At 40.4% G+C, this 18,539-nt stretch overlaps 1 protein-coding gene across 7 annotated transcripts in view; it reads right to left on the bottom strand.

The window, feature by feature from the left end:
* The window catches only part of ZWINT (ZW10 interacting kinetochore protein), a 70,187-nt gene that overhangs the window by 31,658 nt on the left and 19,990 nt on the right, over positions 1–18,539 (bottom strand). For 2 of the 7 annotated variants that reach the window (XM_004764091.3, XM_004764096.3), the window contains exon 9: positions 16,957–17,572. The exons of 1 other annotated variant lie outside the window; for it this stretch is intronic. The gene's annotated coding sequence lies outside the window, so the exon portion shown is untranslated. Of the gene's footprint in view, positions 1–9,442; positions 10,006–11,865; positions 12,536–16,956; positions 17,573–18,539 lie in introns of those variants that run through there. 4 more of the 7 variants (XM_013062249.2, XM_004764093.3, XM_004764095.3 and 1 more) reach the window with 4 other exon arrangements.

Below are 18,539 nucleotides of genomic sequence, written 5' to 3'. Positions count from 1 at the left end.
GAAGGTGGTGGCAGTGATGATGATGGTAGTGATGGTGGTGGTGGCAATGGTGGTGGTGATGGCAGTGGAGGTGGTGGTGGTGGTTTTCGTGCTGGTGATGGTGCAGGTGGTGATGGTGATGGCAGCAGTGGAGCTGGCGGTGGAGGTGGTTGTGACTAATGATAATAGTGATGTTTTGCTTTCAGAATTAGAAACCATGTACAGCAATACTTTAATACTCACTGAGAGCTTGTAGTACACACATATTTGACAGTTTCTGAGGTCATTTAACTCTGGGTAAATCTGTGACTTCAGTGGGTAATTGCAAGGAACTCTGAGTCTTCCTTGTATGATTAGTCACTAGCTGAGACTAAATGTCCTAAGTGCAGATTTCCCATTTATAAAACTGAACAGAAATTATTTTTCTTAGTTATATATGGTGTTTGGGGTCATCAAACAAGAAGACTGATAATTAGTTGCATAATTTAATATCACATCATGAAAATGGTCCAACCTGGCTCCCACCTGGGACTGTCTGGTGAATGGGCACAGACAAGTTTTGGTGAAAATCTCTATTTAGTAATGTGTTCTCAGTGATAATAGGATTATTACTTTCTCTTGTGATGCTAGAAATTTTAGCTCACCTCATAAGTATAGTGATGGGTAATACACCTGAGTGCATAAGGAGTAAAATAAAGCATGTAACTTCCTTCTCTTTGCTGTATTTAAAATAAGTAACTTTTCAGGAAGTTTATATGAATTTGTTTGAAGAGTATAATAATAGATACTAAGGGCCTTATCTCCTTATGTATTCTTAACTTTTTTTTTTTTTTTTTTTAAGATTATTTATTTATTTATTTGACAGAGAGAGATCACAGGTAGGTAGAGAGGCTGGCAGAGAGAGAGGGGGAGGGGAGCAGGCTCCCTGCTGAGCAGAGAGCCCGATGTGGGACTCGATCCCAGGACCCTGAGATCATGACCTGAGCCGAAGGCAGCGGCTTAACCCACTGAGCCACCCAGGCGCCCTTAACTTTTCTTTTTTTAGATATATTTATTAATGTACTTGAGAGAGCATAAGCAGGAAGGGGAGAGGGAGAGAGAAACACAAGCAAACTCCCTGCTGAGGGCAGAGCCCCAGCACAGGGCTCGATCTCACAACCCTGAGATCACAACACAAACCGGAACCAAGATCAGACACTTAACCAACTGCACCACCCAGGCGCCCCTGTACCCATAACTTTTCTATACATATCCATGATTTCTTACTGCAAGAAACTGCAGTTCCTTCTGTGATGAATGAGAACTCTCCTTGGCAAGGAAGTTTCCTGGGCACATACGCAAACTGCTAAGACGATGATTAAGGAGCACAGTTCTCAGCCGAGGATGAGCCTGTTCCTCATTCTACAGATATACCAGCTCACTGCAGTCCCGAGAAGGTGTGTGAATCAGTCACCCCTGGAAGGAGCAGTCACTAGCTTACCTGTACTTGACTCTTTCCTTTCCTTACCCAAATGACTCACCAGCACAGTGCTGCCTGGATCATTGCCAAAATAAACAACTTGCACTCAAATTTGTGTCAGGGTCTTTTTTGGTGAGACCCAAAGACCACTGGTAGTACACATGGCATTAGAAATCAGATTTTTATGATGGAGTTATGAGATCTCTCAGAAAATGCTAACAAGGTTGCCACTGCTGATGGAAAGCTGTATGGCGTTAACCTATGATTTACTGGAGCAATGAAGTTCTAATACTCAGCTCTAATGAACTGGGATGAGGGCTGAGATAAGGAGCCACGTTTGCCCTCACAGTATCCTCAGGCCTATCATATTTTAAGCCAAAAGTAACTGTAAACTAGAGCTCTTAAACCAACAACAGCAAAATAAGCGAAACAAAAATACAGCCTGAGGCTGGCCTTCTAACTCAGTGCATGCTGTGTAGTACAGAAGGCCTCTGTGGCAGCCTTGAAAGAACTTCACCTCTACTTACAACCAAAAAGTAGAACATGTTACACATGAAGATGACGACTTTATCGCCAGAGTGAGACAAAAGGCTGAACTAGCTGTAGTAAGTCACCCGTGCGAAAGAAGACTGAGATGGCGACATATGGCAGGGGACATCTAAATGGCTGCTTCTGAGAAGCCCAGACAGCTCATGAAAATAGGATGGCCTAGTTCTAGCATGTACTTTATCACCTGGAAACTTCTTTCCCAGTGGAATATTGGAAGTTTGGAAGAGCTTCACTAAGGTACAGCTAAGATGAGACGGCTGGCTTAGAAAAGACACCTGTGAGGTTGGAGTCCTGTGCATCTGGAACAGAAATACATGGGTCAAAAAACCAAAGGGAGGTGGTTAAGAGTGGCTCATCTCATGATCATTCTCAGTGACCCAGCACATAATCCATACTTCCTGTCCCTCTAACATTAGAGTCTATGAAGTCAGGGTCTGTCTTAGAGGAAGGTTAGGTGGGGGACATTCCTCCCAGAAGAGACTTGAGTTCTGATAAACACAAAGCTGTGACAACCACTGAGTTATCTGAGCTTCTCTTGCCAGTAGAACCATAGGGGGCCAGGAGATACAACACTATACTACAGGAAGCAATGAAACCTTCAGGTCACGAGACAGGACTGTGGCAACCAAGGGCGAAGATGTGTCTGTCTTGAGCTCAGGAGACTGAGGGGGGCACTCATTGGGACATCCAACCTTGGTGATGACCTTCAGTGGGCAACTGCAGAAATCATGGTCTGGAAGAGCAAAGACCCCAGATGTTCGTATACTTTAAGGAGGCATATCTTTTTATTTTTTTTTTAAAGATTTTATTTATTTATTTGACAGAGAGAAATCACAAGTAGACGGAGAGGCAGGCAGAGAGAGAGAGAGGGAAGCAGGCTCCTGCTGAGCAGAGAACCCAATGTGGGACTCGATCCCAGGACCCTGCGATCATGACCTGAGCTGAAGGCAGCAGCCCAACCCACTGAGCCACCCAGGCGCCCCTAAGGAGGCATATCTTGATTACTTTGCTGAGCAAGCAACCAAGATGATCAGATGTGTTGATGCTGGTTGAGGTAAATCTGGAATCTGGTATGAAGGGAAAAGTGATTATTAACAATATAATCTAAGCTAACTGCAATTGGGAAAAATGAGTGAAATATGGGATCTGTGTTGTTTCTTAAAAGTCTACGGAATTTTAAAATTACTATTTCAAACAGAAAAAATGTTTAAGTGTATATGTCAAATCTTGATGGGCAATGATGTTAAAGCAAAGATGAGATGCGAGGAAGAGAATGTAAGGCACAGATGCGTTGAGGAGCACGAGCAGAGGCCATAGAAGAAATCACGTTTTCATTCGTATCCTCGCACTGATTTGTCTCATGTTGGACTCTATCAGCTGCCTCCAGCTGGAAGCACATACTCTGTCCATGTATAGGGCAGAGGGGAAGCACCAGGAAGTTCATCCTCTAAACAACCTACCACAGGGCAACTGAAAAATGCCCATCTACCCTGGCTCTCCTGCTGCCTAGGACAGCACTAAACAGGTCCTCAACCATCACCCAGGGATCACAGCGGTGGTGACCCGATCACCTACAACAGTAATGTGCTCCTTAAACACTGGGTATTGACTTCCTTCCTTTCCATCACTATGCATTTCACATTCAAAGCCGAAACTTCCTAGAACCACTTGAACAAACCACCTGTGTTCAGACCTTTATCACAAATCTCTTTCAGGGATTGAAGCAAAGACACGAATGCAATGAAATACTCTGAGGGTACCTGGTTTTACCTCTAATACTTCAGGGAACATTTGCCGTATGAGACGAGCATGTTTTACTGCAAAGCACATTAGGAAACACAATGAAGAACACAGCACTGTGGCTTTATTCCTACGTCCAAGCAGGTACATGGGAGTCATGAGTACACCCGTCCTCTGTGAAAGGTCCCAGTTTTGTGGAGACTTGGGCCACTCTGAAATCTGCAAAGGGCCCAAACCCTCTGCCATGCCTCCCAGCTGAGCCACCCTTTATTCTCAGTCCCCGAAATCTTCAGTCACCATGACGGTGATCTCTGCACTCTCTTGAGAAACCCACAGGCTGCCCAGGAATCACTTCCTCTGTGGCCCACCCTCTCCTGAAAACATGATCCCAAAGGTATCTCCAATGTTGATAAAGGGAATAGATCCTCATTATTTTTGCCAGTGTCATTATATTATCTCCTTCTTTTATTCTTTCTGTCCAGGCCAAAAAGCTCCTTATCGTGCAAAATCATTCCTTCATGAGATTCTTGTCCCACTAAGTCCCGCAACCCTAAATATCTGCATCCATCACCATGAATTGGTCTAATTTCAAATAATATTTCATCGAATCCATAAAATTATAGGGTTGGAGAGACAACTGATTTCCCTAGCATACAGATGAGGAAGAGTGCAATTCTGACCACCGGGTTTATGAATGAAGAGTCTGACGCTCACAGAACTTCAGGGACCTGGGTAAGGTAGGACAGGAAGTTAATGACAGAGCAAAGACCTGGACAACTTGGTTTTGCTGTGTTCCATGGACAAAAGACAGGAATGTAAAAACAAAGGAGTGAATGACATGGCACACACATGCAAAAATGCAGTACTTTTTTTTTAATCTAAGGCAATCAAGAAAGAGGACAGCTATTAATTAGTCAAGATGTAATATTTCTAGTTGCACTGGTTGTAAGACTCATACTGATTACAAAGTACATTAAGCTGTACAAAGGAGCATGTTAGAACCATGACACTTATAGGATGTCACATCCGAGTGACACACATAGATTACTGGACCCTCACAACTCCTGTCACTCTGCTCTATTATGATATTAATTCCTTGTCCATACCAGTAACTCAATACTAAACTACTTGGGAATCGTTTCTTTACTCTTTTTAAAGAGTCCAGAAAAGTCTTACCTCTTATTTTGCTACAGGGGAAAAAAAAAAAAAAAACAAACAGAAACAAAAACTGAACTACTGGTTCACACATTTATTTTGTGTGAACATTACCTGCGCTACTTATTAAAACACAGATTCAGGGCCTTCACTCAAAAGATTTGATTCAAGGGATGCCTGGGTGGCTCAGTCGGTTAAGCCACTGCCTTCAGCTTAGGTCATGATCCCAGGGTCCTGGGATTGAGTCCCACATCGGGCTCCTTGCTTGGCAGGGAGCCTGCTTCTCTGTGCCTCTGCCTGCCAATCTGTCTACTTGTGCACTTACTCGCTCTTTCTCTCTCTATCTCTGACAAATAAATAAATAAATAAAATCTTTAAAAAAAAATTGATTCAGTAAATCTGGGATTGAGACCCAGAATATTCTTTGTAAGAACCACCTTGGGGATGCTGCTTGTCTTCAGACAATGCCAATGATGACTGGCTTCACTGTCCTTTTATATATGTATTTTTTTATATTGGTATTTTAAGAGTTAAAAAGTCATATTGTATGACTAAATCATCTAACCGCACGTTCTATAATTTATACAGAGTTTGAGGACATACCAATCTGTTTTCCTGCCATAGTAATAAAAGTTGTGCTACAGGCAATGGTTTTTGCAGTGTGAGTGATAGCCTGAGTAGAATGGGATATAAACTGACAAAAAGTGCAACCAAATTTGAGCCTGGAAAGTGCTGAAGCATCACTATGGAGAGGAACAACTCTGGAATGTCAACATAACAAATGAGCAATGCAGAGAGGAAAGATGCTATTGTACTTCTGCCACATTTCTAGAAGTAACTCCCAATACTTCCATTCATTCATGATGACTTACTGAATGAATACAATGTATTCAATATCTTGCAAGTACGATAAGTAACTTTGTCTTATTTCCCACCTAAGATATGCAAAGGGAATTACATAGTGGAAACCAGACTGTCAGTAGAATCACTGATCTAGGGTGGGAAAGGGAAAGGGTTCACCTCAAACTCTAGGAGACCCAAAAAACAAAGAAGTCTCTCCTCCACAAGGAAAGATACCAGCACACTCCTTATGCCTTTTAGCCTCCCTGGACACCTGCCTGCACCTCCCCTTGCTCCCCCACACACATACTTTCCAAGACCACAGCAAATGATTTGCACTCATTACTCATTACATTAGATGAATTCATTATTTTTTTTTTTTTAAAGTGACAAGTAGAATGCAAAATGGGTTGGAATGATTTGGTCATGTCTCCAGAGTGAACAGTATAACACAGCCTTTTCCATTTGCCATATCATCAATAGTTCCAAATGGTCTCCTATTTATAAGGTCCTCATAACTAGTGCATGAATAAGAGACTTAGTGACAGAAAGTTTAACAGTTTTGGAGTTAGGAATAAGATAGGAAGAATGGAAGTAAAGGAGGGAGGGGAGGGAGGAGGAAAAGGGAAGGAGAGAGAAAGAGGAAGCAAACACCTGGACTGAGTCCTAGTTAGGTCATATGTTCTAAATAAGTTCTTGAGAAACTGAAGACTCATAACTTCAGTCTCTGCTTCTTAAAAATAGCTGTTTTCCAAGTTTGTTATAAACCTTAAATAAGTTCAACATAGCTATCATCTGGCGGCATTCTAACAAGAGCAATTGTTTCAAGCTTTATGGTAGCATAAAAATATTAAATAATATAAGATATTTGGTGTATATTAAATACTTACTAGCAGAAGTCTTTCTAATTATTTGATCGGATGTTGGACCACTCCATGACTTTCATCATTTGTCTTTTTATGTAATCTAAGTGTCTCTTGTATATGTCACAGATCATTTTAAAATTCCTTCTCAGAACTTCTGCATTTTATCAAGTAAATTTAATCTATATAAGCTTTTATTAGCAATTATCCAGACTATTTCTACCTTATTTTATACACTCCTTTAGTACATATTTATTTTTCTTTTTAGGCTTCTATTGGATTTTTTTTTCCCTCAGAGATGAAGAACTTTAGTGTTCATATCACACTGCATAGCAAAAGCATCGTGCTTCTGTTGGTTTCCCAGGCCCTGCTGAGTCCCAAGGGGCCAGTAGGGAGGCATCGTCTCTATGCTACACATGCAGTGGGCTTGTGCCACATCTGAGGAGCACCAACCATGGGGAACCCACCTCTTTTCTAGAAGGCAGTAAGCAAGTCTGCTCTCTCTCCTGGAGGGGGGCTACTAACTCATTTCTCAGGGTTTCCTACTGCATATATAACATTGAGACATAGCCCCAAGAAAGAGCGGTTGGGTCTTTGTATTCTTGGCACGACCAGCAATTATGTGCAGGAATGCTCAGGGTCTATGGCAGTTTGCCTTCCCAATATCTGACCCGACATTTTCTTGGTTGAACTTGAATATCTACATAAGTGCATCACTCCATCCGCCATTCTGATAAATCTGACCAACAGACTGAAGCTATGTTTAATTTGTCCTGTATAGAATATAATTAAGGCTACTCTCAACAGAAGTTCAAGTAGTAATATTAGGCCAATGCATAGTATTGGCTTCAACCATGTTGCCCAGGGCCCCAAACTTCATCACTTGTGAATAAGCCTCCAACAGGGAGAGTTGGTCATATTTCAGACATCCCAGGATATAGCTTAAGTCAGCAATCGGTGATCAGAACACAGATGACCCGTATTGGGAGGACGGGTCCTTATTGCTCACCCGGGCCTACAAGCTGTATGCAATGGGCTCCAGGAGTGTGTGCCTGGCTGTCTGCCCTGGGGTTGGGGCTCAGAGATGAAACTGACTGCAATTAATCACAAGTTACCATCAAAGCCATTGCCCTAAAGCTGTAAGGTCTCCAAAGTTCCAAAAGAGTTACATTAGACAGATTCTAGCAGCATGACTGGTTGCATGAGTTGGGAGACTATGTCCTTGCACTTCCTCTTCTGCCTTCTTCCCAGAATCCTCTCTTTGAAGTGTCTTCATCAGTGATATCTCACAAGGGCTTGAGGGAGTCATGCCTGACTGAAGGAGAGAGCCAGAACACCACGACCACCACCATATTCCTCCATACTTGGCTCTTTTGTATTTTGCCTGGATCCCACTTATATAGATGCTAGGACCAAGTATCTTGACCAAATTTACTAGTTTTTTAACTCACATTAGTGAACTTAATTTTTATGAAAACCTTTGCAAAATTCATTAACTTTCACCTATTTCTGAACCATTTTATTCACACTTTGATGGACTCTTCATCATTTTCATTATTTTTCAGGTCTCTTTTCTCTATCATTATTGACAGTCATGAGCAGAAAAAAATAACATAAATTAACAGTATCGTAAGTGTGAAAATGTGAACTGAAAATAATGGATAGTGACACTGCACATTTTATTAATAGCATAAAGAAAATCATATAAATAGCAATGCACATTAGATATTTATAAAGTGTAACCATCTTCAGTTATGTATAATTTATAAGCAAACAGAAAAGCATACTACCCAAAAGAAATATTTGTAGCTATTATTCACAAACATTACATTTTACCATCTAAAGTAAACTGTTTATAGAATTTTGTTTGCTTTTAGAAGCCTCCTCAAGTATATTTTGTTGTATTTTCCATGCTATGATTTCTGAAAATAAAGAAAAATCTCATTCTGTGTACACAGATTTTCTTCATGGTAGTGTTAAACAGGTCTCAAGTCCTAAAATAGCCAATAATAATTTTTTAGGCAATAAGCAATATTAAAGCAATCTTATTTTCTCTCATATTTGAATGGCCAGTTTGTGCAAGTTTTCTGGGTGGATCTTGCATCCAAATACCATATGGTTTCTTCCATCTTTATGAACCAAAGTTTCCTTTTCCTTTTTTTAAAGATTTTCATTATTTATTTGAGAGAGAGCAAGCTAGAGAGAAAGAGAGATCATGAGCAGAAGGGACAGAGAGAGAGGGAGAAGCAGACCCCATGCTAAGCAAAGAGCCCAATGCATGACAGGACCTTGAGATCATGACCTCAGCAGAAGGCAGACACTTAACCAACTGAACCATCCAGGGCTCCCCCAGTTTCATTTTCTATTGAAACTGAAGTTGTTACTATTTTCTTTTTCTTCAATATTTTTTTTATATTTCAGCAAGGGTGGGCTTATTCTGTCATATTCTTATAACCCCTTTTATTAAAAAACTTGAACCATATTCTCTTAGGACAAAATCAAAGGGTAATGGGGGTGTATCATACACTGTTATTCTCACAAAGATCTTTCCTCCCAGAAAATATCCAGCAATGTGTTCTATTTTACCCCCAGGGTAAGGCTCACAGACAACCTACAACATTCTCTGAAAGGCTGGTGCAGGCACATGTTGATTTTAGGGTCTGATTCTATCTTTTTAGGTCCCAATAATTTATCTCAGTGCCCTCTTCACTATTTTTGTAAGGGCTACCTGTTTACCTAATCCAAAGCGTTTCAGATAGGCATCCTGAGTAGGTACACATAAAAATATTCTTGCACTCACTTACATTGTTTCAAAATTTAAATTACTATCTACATTACAGAAACAGAGAAGTAGATATAAAAGAACCTTAAACAGCATTTATTTTAACATTCTCATTTTACATATAAGACAACGGAATCACAAAAATACAAGTGCTGTTTATTACCAGATTTGGAACATGAATCCATGCTTCTCCAAAAGCAGGGTCATCACTCTCTGGACTAAGACATGTGCTTTCATGTGCTTTAATCATGCATGGCAAGGTCAGTGATAGCCACTAAGCACTGATTTTAGTGATGCAATCGTACACATGTATCAGTGCAAAAGTGAGAGAGAACACTTGCTGGAAAACAAGAAAAGAAAAGCTCTTATTACATAAACCATTTTGTAATACCACTAACAATTTATAGGACAGTAACACAATGTAAAAAGAATTCAACAGACAGTGATGCCAGCAAGATGGTAGACCAAGAAGTTCCAGGTCCTGGGGCGCCTGGGTGGCTCAGTGGGTTAAGCCACTGCCTTCGGCTCGGGTCATGATCTCAGGGTCCTGGGATCGAGTCCCACATCTGGGCTCTCTGCTCAGCGGGGGGCCTGCTTCCTCCTCTCTCTCTGCCTGCCTCTCTGCCTACTTGTGATCTCTGTCAAATAAATAAATAAAAAATCTTTAAAAAAAAAAAGAAAAAGAAGTTACAAGTCCTAATTCCTTACTTAAACATTAACACACAGACAACCAAGACTGAATCATGAAGAAATAAATCTGAATAAATCTATAATTAAGTTTGATTCAATCAGTATTCAAAGCCTCTAACATAGAACCACCCAGGACCAAATGGTGTCTTCAATGAATTCTACCAAACATTTAAAATAGGATTAAGTCAATCTTTTTCAACTTCTTCCAATAGACTGTTTGTATCCCCCCAAAAGTCACATGCAGAAATACTAACATCCAATGTGATGGTATCAAAAGCTGGGGTCCTTGAAAGGTAATTAGATCATGATGGTGGAGACCCTGTGAATGGGATTAGTTCCTTTATAAAAGCGGACCACAGAGCTTCCTCATCCTTCCATTACGTGAGGACATACTGAGAAGGTGCTGGTTATAAACCAGAAAGAGGGCTCTTGCTAGGCACTGAATCTTCTGGCACCTTGATCTTGGATTTTCCAGCCTCAGGAACTTTATGAAATAAATTTCTGTTGTTTACAAGACACCAGTTTATGGTATTTTTATTATAGCAGTCTGAACTGACTAACTCCTTCTATACAGCTAGCATTACCCTGCTATCAAAGCTAGATAATGAAAAAACAGCAACAAAACTACAGACCAAATACTTCTCATGAACACTGATATAAGAATATTCAACAAAATACCATCAAACCAAAATTCCAGAGTATATTAAGAGAACTAGTCTCCAAACCAAGTAGGATTTAGTCCTGCAACGCCAAAATAGTTTAGCATATGAAATTCAAACAATGACATAAAAATATATGTTTATAAAAAATAAAAAATTTAAAAAAAAAAAAACAATGACATACATCACATTAACAGAATGAAAGCAAAAAACCCATGATTACCTCAATTGATGAAAAAGAAAAACAAAAACCTTTGCCAGAATAAAACAATCCTTCATGATAAAAGCACTCAACAAACTAGGAAGAGAACCTTCTAACATAAGAAAGGCCATATATGAAAAACACATGCAACCATCACATTCAAAGGTAAAAACCTGAAAGCTTTTCCTCTAAGATTAGGAATAAGGCAAGAATCCCCACTCGTTCCACTCTTATTGAACATAATAATGTAAGTCCTAGCCAGAGCAATTAGACAAGAAAAAGAAATAAAAGGTATCCAAATAAAAGAGGAAGAAGTAAAACTAACTTCGTTCACAAATGACATATCCTTATATAAAGAAAACCCTAAAGATTCCACACAGAAAATATCTGCTGGAACTAGTAAACAAATTTAGCACTGTTACAAAAACAAACAACCAACAACAAAAAAACCCCTCACATGTATGGTAAAATATTTGACAATGGTGCCATGACCACTCAAAGGAAAAGGACTCTTTTCAACAATTGGTTTTAGCTAACTGGATTCCCTCATGTGAAAAAGAATGAAGTTATACTCTTAGCATGTACCACATACAAGATGACTCAAATGAATCAAAGGCTTTACCTAAAGAACTAAAACTATGAAGCTTTTAGAAGGATACATAGGAGAAAAGCTCCACTACATTGGATTTGGCAATGATTTCTTGGATAAAACACTAAAAGCAGGGCAACAGAAGAAAAAAATAGATAAACTGGATTTAACAAAATTAAAAATATTTGTGTATCAAGGACATAATCAAGAGTAAAAAGGTACGGGGCAGCTGGTTGGCTTAGTGGGTTAAAGCCTCTGCCTTCGGCTCAGGTCATGATCCAGGGTTCCTGGGACTGAGCCCCACATCAGGCTCTCTGCTCAGTGGGGAGCCTGCTTCCTCCTATCTCTCTGTCTGCCTCTCTACCTACTTGTAATCTCTGTCAAATAAATAAATAAAATCTTAAAAAAAAAAAAAAGAGTAAAAAGGTAACCCATAGAATGAGAGAAAATCCCTACATATAAAATAAAGGATTACTACCAAGAATATAGAAAGATCTCCTATAATTCAACAACAACAACAAAAACAACCTGGTTAAGAAACAAAGGACCAAATAGACATTTCACTAAAGAAATGATCAACTAGTGTATGAAAAGATGCTCAAAACTGGTAACTGATAATTGATAGGGAAATGTAAATCAAAACCGCAATGAGGTACCACTTCATACCAACTAGGGTGGCTATTACCAAAAACAAACAAACAAACAAACAAAAAACAGAAAATAACAGGTTTTGGTGATGACATGGAATAACGGAAACTTTAAGCTGGTGGGAGGTAAAATGGTGCAGCCACAGTAGAAAACCATACAGTGGTTTCTCCAGAAATGAAACATAGGCTTACCTAATACTATCCAACAATTTCTCTTCTGGAATTTCAAAATAAGTGAAAGCAGGGAGTCCTCTGGGTATCTGTATACACGTTCATAGCAACATCATTCACAAGAGCCAAAAAGTAAAGCAACCTAAGCATCCGCTGACAGATGAACAGATAGACGAAATGTGGTATATTCATCCAGAATGGTTATTCAGCCTTAAGAAAGAAGATCTGACATTGAAAACACTGTGTTAAGAGTAAACCATTCCCTAAGAAATAAGTTTTACATGCTTCTATTTATATGAGGTGCCTGGAGTTGGTCACTGGTTCATGGGGAAGGAGTTGCAACCTGGGAACATGGAAACATTCTGAAGCTGGATGGCAGTGACGGTTGCACAACAGCATGAATGTACTTAATGCCACTTAATTATACGTTTATAAACAGATAAAATGGTAATTTTTTTATGTAAGTTTTTCCACCAACAACAAAAAACTGCAACATCTATTTCAAAGTGTTACACTGTAGTGTGAAGGAGCCTCCTTCATGCATTTGGAGATTTCCTTGAAAGCTTCATGTGCCCCAGGTCATTTGTATATCTTGACAAAGTGCCTGGTTTGAACTGAGTCCAAGCTCCTAAGACATAAGGTTCAGGTTCAAGAGTTATAAAAAGAACAAGCCAAGAAACAAGTTGTGGATACCTACCATGGAGTAGGCACTGTATTTTGTAGTAATGATACATAAAGATAAAGTGTTAGCACAAAATGAGCAATGTTAGCACTATTTTCCATAAAATATGGTACATGCCAGGTGGGACCCCATGCTCAGTGTGTGGAAGGAGAGGAGCAAATATTGGTTTTCTGTTCTGAAAATGCCAAAGATAGCAGGTAAGTACAACTATTCAAAGTACTGCAGATATATTTCATATTTTTAAGATGAAAACTATATAGTTGTAATAGTTAAACTCTATAAAGCAACTTCTAACTGCTGATAAATATCTACTCCATTAAAGTGTTATAAGAACATCAAATGGAAATAGTGGAGATGAATGAGTATCAATTAGGAACAGACACGATTAAAACATTTCTTGTTTAAAGTTTTCTTGCATTTGCACATCTAATAGGTTACTATGGCAACTCAGTTATCTTGAGATACTTAGAGATTAGATTAAAACACCATACTGTTGAAAATCTACGTTTTCACTTTTACTAATTATACTTTTAAAAAAAGATGACAATTGTTGGAGACTAAATTTTTTTAAGAAGACAGTATTAAAACATGTTCTTCACAGGTAAACAGTCTTCAAGATCAGTAAGTTCAGAAAAAGAAATGATGAAAAATGGCCTCCCCCAAACTCTTATCACCCTAAACAGTTCTCACCCGTGTGTGTGTGTGTGTGTGTGTGTGTGTGTGTGTGTGTGTTTGACTGGGGTTGGGGAAGTAATTACAAACTAAATATTACAATGTGAGATGTGACATATGGCTTCTGAAAATTAGAAAACAGGTAAGAGGAAATCATCACAGCTTTGATAAAAAACTTCTCACTGAAGCCCAGGAGCACTTGAATTCAGAAGAGCCACACGGATTTAGGCTGCTGCAGGTACTGTAAGAACACCTTCTGAGAACCGTTCGTGACGGCGGTCCCCCAGCCTCTCTTTGCTTCTTGGGGCTGGGAACAAGACAGAAAGCCCCACAGCTGACAGCAGAAGCAAACGGGCACAAAGTTCACACAAGCACGTGTGATCGTCTCGCAGCCGAGGAAATACAGCAACCGAGCCAACAGGAGACATGAGGCCAGAAGTGGACAGTGCCCCCAGCTCCGAACGACATCCAGGGGTCTGCTGCTTATAGGCTACCGCTGGCATATTGCAAACTTCCTGCCTGGTGTTCAGAGCCACGCCAGCTCAGGGAGGACACAACAGTCGCTTTAAAACTCACGTTAGGAGGATTTATAATCTTTGGACTCCTTTCCAAGTGGGAGGCCAAATGATTCAAACTGTTCAGCTTTCCGAAAACAGAGGGAAATGCAGGACTTGCAGGTTTTCTGCTCCGAACAGTTTAGCAGTCGTGTCTTCAATCAGACAGGTCTTGAGGTTTCAGCACCAGCAAGAGACTGCAGGGCAGTAACTATAGGGTGGTGAGTGAAGCTCATGGTGATATACCTGCACCTTTACTGTAAACAGTGGGCAACTTCATCAAGCTACTACCCTGTCCCTGACCAGCATCCATTTGCTGCCTACAAACTTTTATTTACTTGACATGAAGATCTTCCAAGAAGCCCCTTTTCTAGTCTAACGAATGTTTAATTATCACCACCAAAAGTTAAGGGGTTTTCCTGGCAAGTTTGGCTGCTGATCCCTAAGGTGTCAGATTCTAATAGAACCACCTCCAAGCCTCAGTGGCTTCTTCGAATATAAAAGTCTGTTCCTGACTCACAGCTGACCCCAGGAACCAGGCCCCTCCAGCTGTTATCTGCACCTTCCCCGCCACCTGTGTCCTTTTCAGCCAGTGCCAGGGTCTTCCCCAGCCAGGCCTGATGTCACACTGCTGTCCCATCTTAGGTGAAGTCTAGACACAAGGGCCTCACCAAATGTGACAGGACAGTAAAATGTGCTCAGCTGTGGGCCTGAGGCTCAATTCATAAATGTCTATTTGTAATCAACTTAGGCAATTTATCTCTTCATAGATCAACATTTTCAGTTCCAGAGTTTACTTTCCTTGGGAACAGGACAAGAAGGGATCTGTCTGCCCTCCAGGCTCGTGTGCCGGACCGCACAGGTAGGCTGGAACCCTTGACAGCACACGTTTGCCTTTAGCCCTCATTGCTCTCCCCTCCGCTGCTCTCACCTCCCACTACAGACTGTGCCACAACACAGCCCTCCCATCCCCACATCACTTCCAGTTCATCCAGGTACCCAGCCCAGTTCAAAATGGGTGAGTCCACTGTTTCATGGTCTCCAGGATGACCTCCGAGCTGATAATACGATGAATGCTAAAGTCTTGGTGGGAAAGAGCAAAGTGTTCCTCATAAAATGGACCCTAAATCCATTGGATCATAATCACTGGAGGTGTTTGTTAAATTTGCAACATCTAAACCAGGAACTGGGAATTAGAATCTTCAAAAACAACTGAAATCAACATTTTAAGAAACACCTCGAGGTGACTCTACTACACATCAAATTATAAGAACCAAAGGGTTACCCTTACATCTTCCCTGATAATATATCTGGGTCTATTACAGTGAGTCACTGTGTGTGTGTGTCAATGACGTGGGGGAAGAAATGGAGCATACTAGCCCCCAACACCATGGCTGTTGTTTTTCTTTAGGTCGTCCTTTGCTGACCTCCTGGGCTTCAGCTCTAGGGCTTGAAAGAGGAGGAAGAATCACCTGCGGCCATCCTTGAGGGGTCAGGGGTGATCACCAATGGCCCATGATTTAATCAACAGGGACCTTGCACTGACGCTTCTGTAAAAAACCCTCGCTGAAGTTCAGTGACGACCCTGAATTTGGACCCAGTTACTTAGTCTACAAACAGTAACAATACTATTTAACCAGTTACTACCTGAAAGCATTGGATATTGACCTATGGATTGACAATCTGTTTAAAAGTTGCAAACTGACAAAAATCCGCTTTTTTCACTAAGAAAAAATGTGACAAAAATCAATAGGAAGACAAGCAGATAAAAATTCACTGTTTCAACATCTGCGTCTCTAACCTTTGAGCATCTGAGGATGTCATTCAGTGCCCTCTGTCCAACCACTGGCCTCTAACGTCTCCCGGGGACACCACATATACCACAGCCTTCCGGCGGCATCACATCCGGCTGTCAAAGCTCCTTCACACAGTCTCATGTTACCCTACTTACCCTATATGTGGAATTTTGTTTAGTCTACTTTACTCTAAAATTCCCTGACAAAATGTACCTTTTAAAAAGGCCTGGTTCCTTTGTACCAGGAATAAGGAACTATTTCCAAACATCCCCTGGGTTTATTCCAGGGAATTACCTCCCTACCTCACATATTTCTGGAGCATGCTGATTTCAACCTATTTTAGTAGGCAGAGCAAAAATAGTTTTCTTACATGCCAAGGTCTATCAATCAGGAGTGGCTCAACAGGGTGCTGGGGTGGGGTGGGGGGTGATCTACCATATTGCGTGCGTCTGGGAAGGGCCAAGGTTGACTGGACGTCCGTTCTGTGTAACTTCTACACTGAACAATTCAGACCCACAGGGCTCATAACCAGTTAGAATCGGGGACACCGAACAGTGAAGCAAGCTTTCATTTAAATTCACATCATAAAACCCACTGTCATAGATTGTCAGTGATGTCTGTGCTCAAAGGATACTTGAATTGTTTGTTATGATTAAACCACAGGAGTTTCATTTGCTTCTCTCAGTCCTTCATTCTCTTGGTCCATGAATTTCAAGTGGATTTTTGAAAGATCACTTCATGAAGGCAAATGCAATGTTCAAAGCGCCTCTGGGTGCCTTCATAGGGCTGTTCGCATGCCAGATATACTTAGGATAGCAGAGGTTAAATAAATAGAGATTTAGCAAGTTCAGGTTTCTCTGTTTTCCCAGGTTTCAGTTGTTCAGCAAAAACCATCATTAAAGAAGCAAGCAACCACTGCTGATGAAGTCTGAGCAGTAACAGTTCATAAGAAGAATAAAATCAATGAGACAGTTGGTCAAAGAAATATGTGAAGTTCAATGTTAATACAAATGCCGCAAGGGGTTAGAGACATTGCAATTCAAGGGACTGAGGACTTAAAGTACGAAACTTTTTTGAATTCTCTGGAGGATTTGTTACAAGGAAGAAGATTCCTCATCCACATTTCTGCCAGGCATATATACTTCTGTGAAGACAATAATGCCTGGAGGAAGACATTAGATTTTTAATTTTTCTATAATTTGTATTATATATCATTTCATATACTTAACCACCTAGGAAATATTAGATAGGCTTCAAATGACACTAAATAAAATAAGTGCACTGTTCTTGTCGCAGAACTTTAACACTGTCCAACTAACAACATCCAAGAAGCAAACATCTCTTGAGTTTTTTGACAGCGCTAAATGTGAACTCCACTCCTAATACAAAATTTAAAATGAGCCAGGATGTCCATTCAACTTCTTCATAAATAAACTGAACACTCATAAAAAACAGCAGACCACAAATAGTGGTCAGTACTGCAATAAACTGAGAAAGATTTCCCATAGTGTCCATGTGTCTTCATGACTCGAATAAATGACTCCTTAAAAAATAACAGGAAAGAAAATTAAATTATAAAGCGAGAATAATACCTGTTTTCACAGTTTAGAATATATGTAAATGCATATATATTTTAAAAATGTGATATTCAGGATACCTAGCTAGAAAAAACAAAACACAACATTAAGCAGCTTTATAACTTAAGTTTTCAAACAAAAATTAAATATTATAACATATCTGATAGAAAATACATTTTGTGGAAGAGTCATTTAACAAAGGTATTTCCTCTAAGTGACCCCCTAGTGACTGGGAACTAAGTTCTAGAGATACACAGACCGCAAGGCTAAGGCCAACACCCTGTTACTGGTCAGGGGAATGACGTTTGAGGCAGCTGTCCAGGCTGCAGCAGGAAGGACCCCTTTCTCCCCAGCAGCACCTGGATTTCTGAGGAGGAACCTGTGACTGAGGGGTTTGAGAGGAAAGAGAAGGAGGCAGTCAAGAATACCAAATGGGCTTCCTATTGTCTGCTTCAGGAGGTTAGCAGGACTGCCCATGGGCCTCTGGATATGTCACACTTGCTCTCACGCCAGGCCCAGTGACACCCCAAAACCCCAGCTGCCAAGGCCAAAACACCCCCTACTCTGCCACCAACCAAATGCATTCACAAGAGCCAGCTGTTAGAGGAGAAACCACAAACGAGCTACAGCGCCACCTTCCAAAATAGAAAAGAAAGGCTTCTAATGGCCAGCCTGTTGAACAGTAAGATCCAAAGTAAACATAAAACGCTACCTCAAAGGCTAAAGCAGATGTGCATGTTTTCAAATACCACAAACAATCAAGGAAATACGGTATCACAAAAAAAGAAACTAATTCTCCAGCAACCAAACTCAGAGGCACAGAATACCACACTCTGACAAATAACTTGAAATAGCTGTCATGAAGAAATTCAACAAGCTATAAGAAAACTCAGAAAGGTCATTCAGGGAACTCAGGAACGAAAGTAATGAACA

This window comes from Mustela putorius, unplaced genomic scaffold (assembly GCF_011764305.1).
Source record: "Mustela putorius furo isolate JIRA1106 unplaced genomic scaffold, ASM1176430v1.1 tig00000577_pilon_pilon_pilon, whole genome shotgun sequence".
Classification (NCBI taxonomy): domain Eukaryota; kingdom Metazoa; phylum Chordata; class Mammalia; order Carnivora; family Mustelidae; genus Mustela; species Mustela putorius.
Note: the sequence above shows the minus strand (reverse complement) of the source record. Positions and strands in the feature narration are given on the sequence as shown.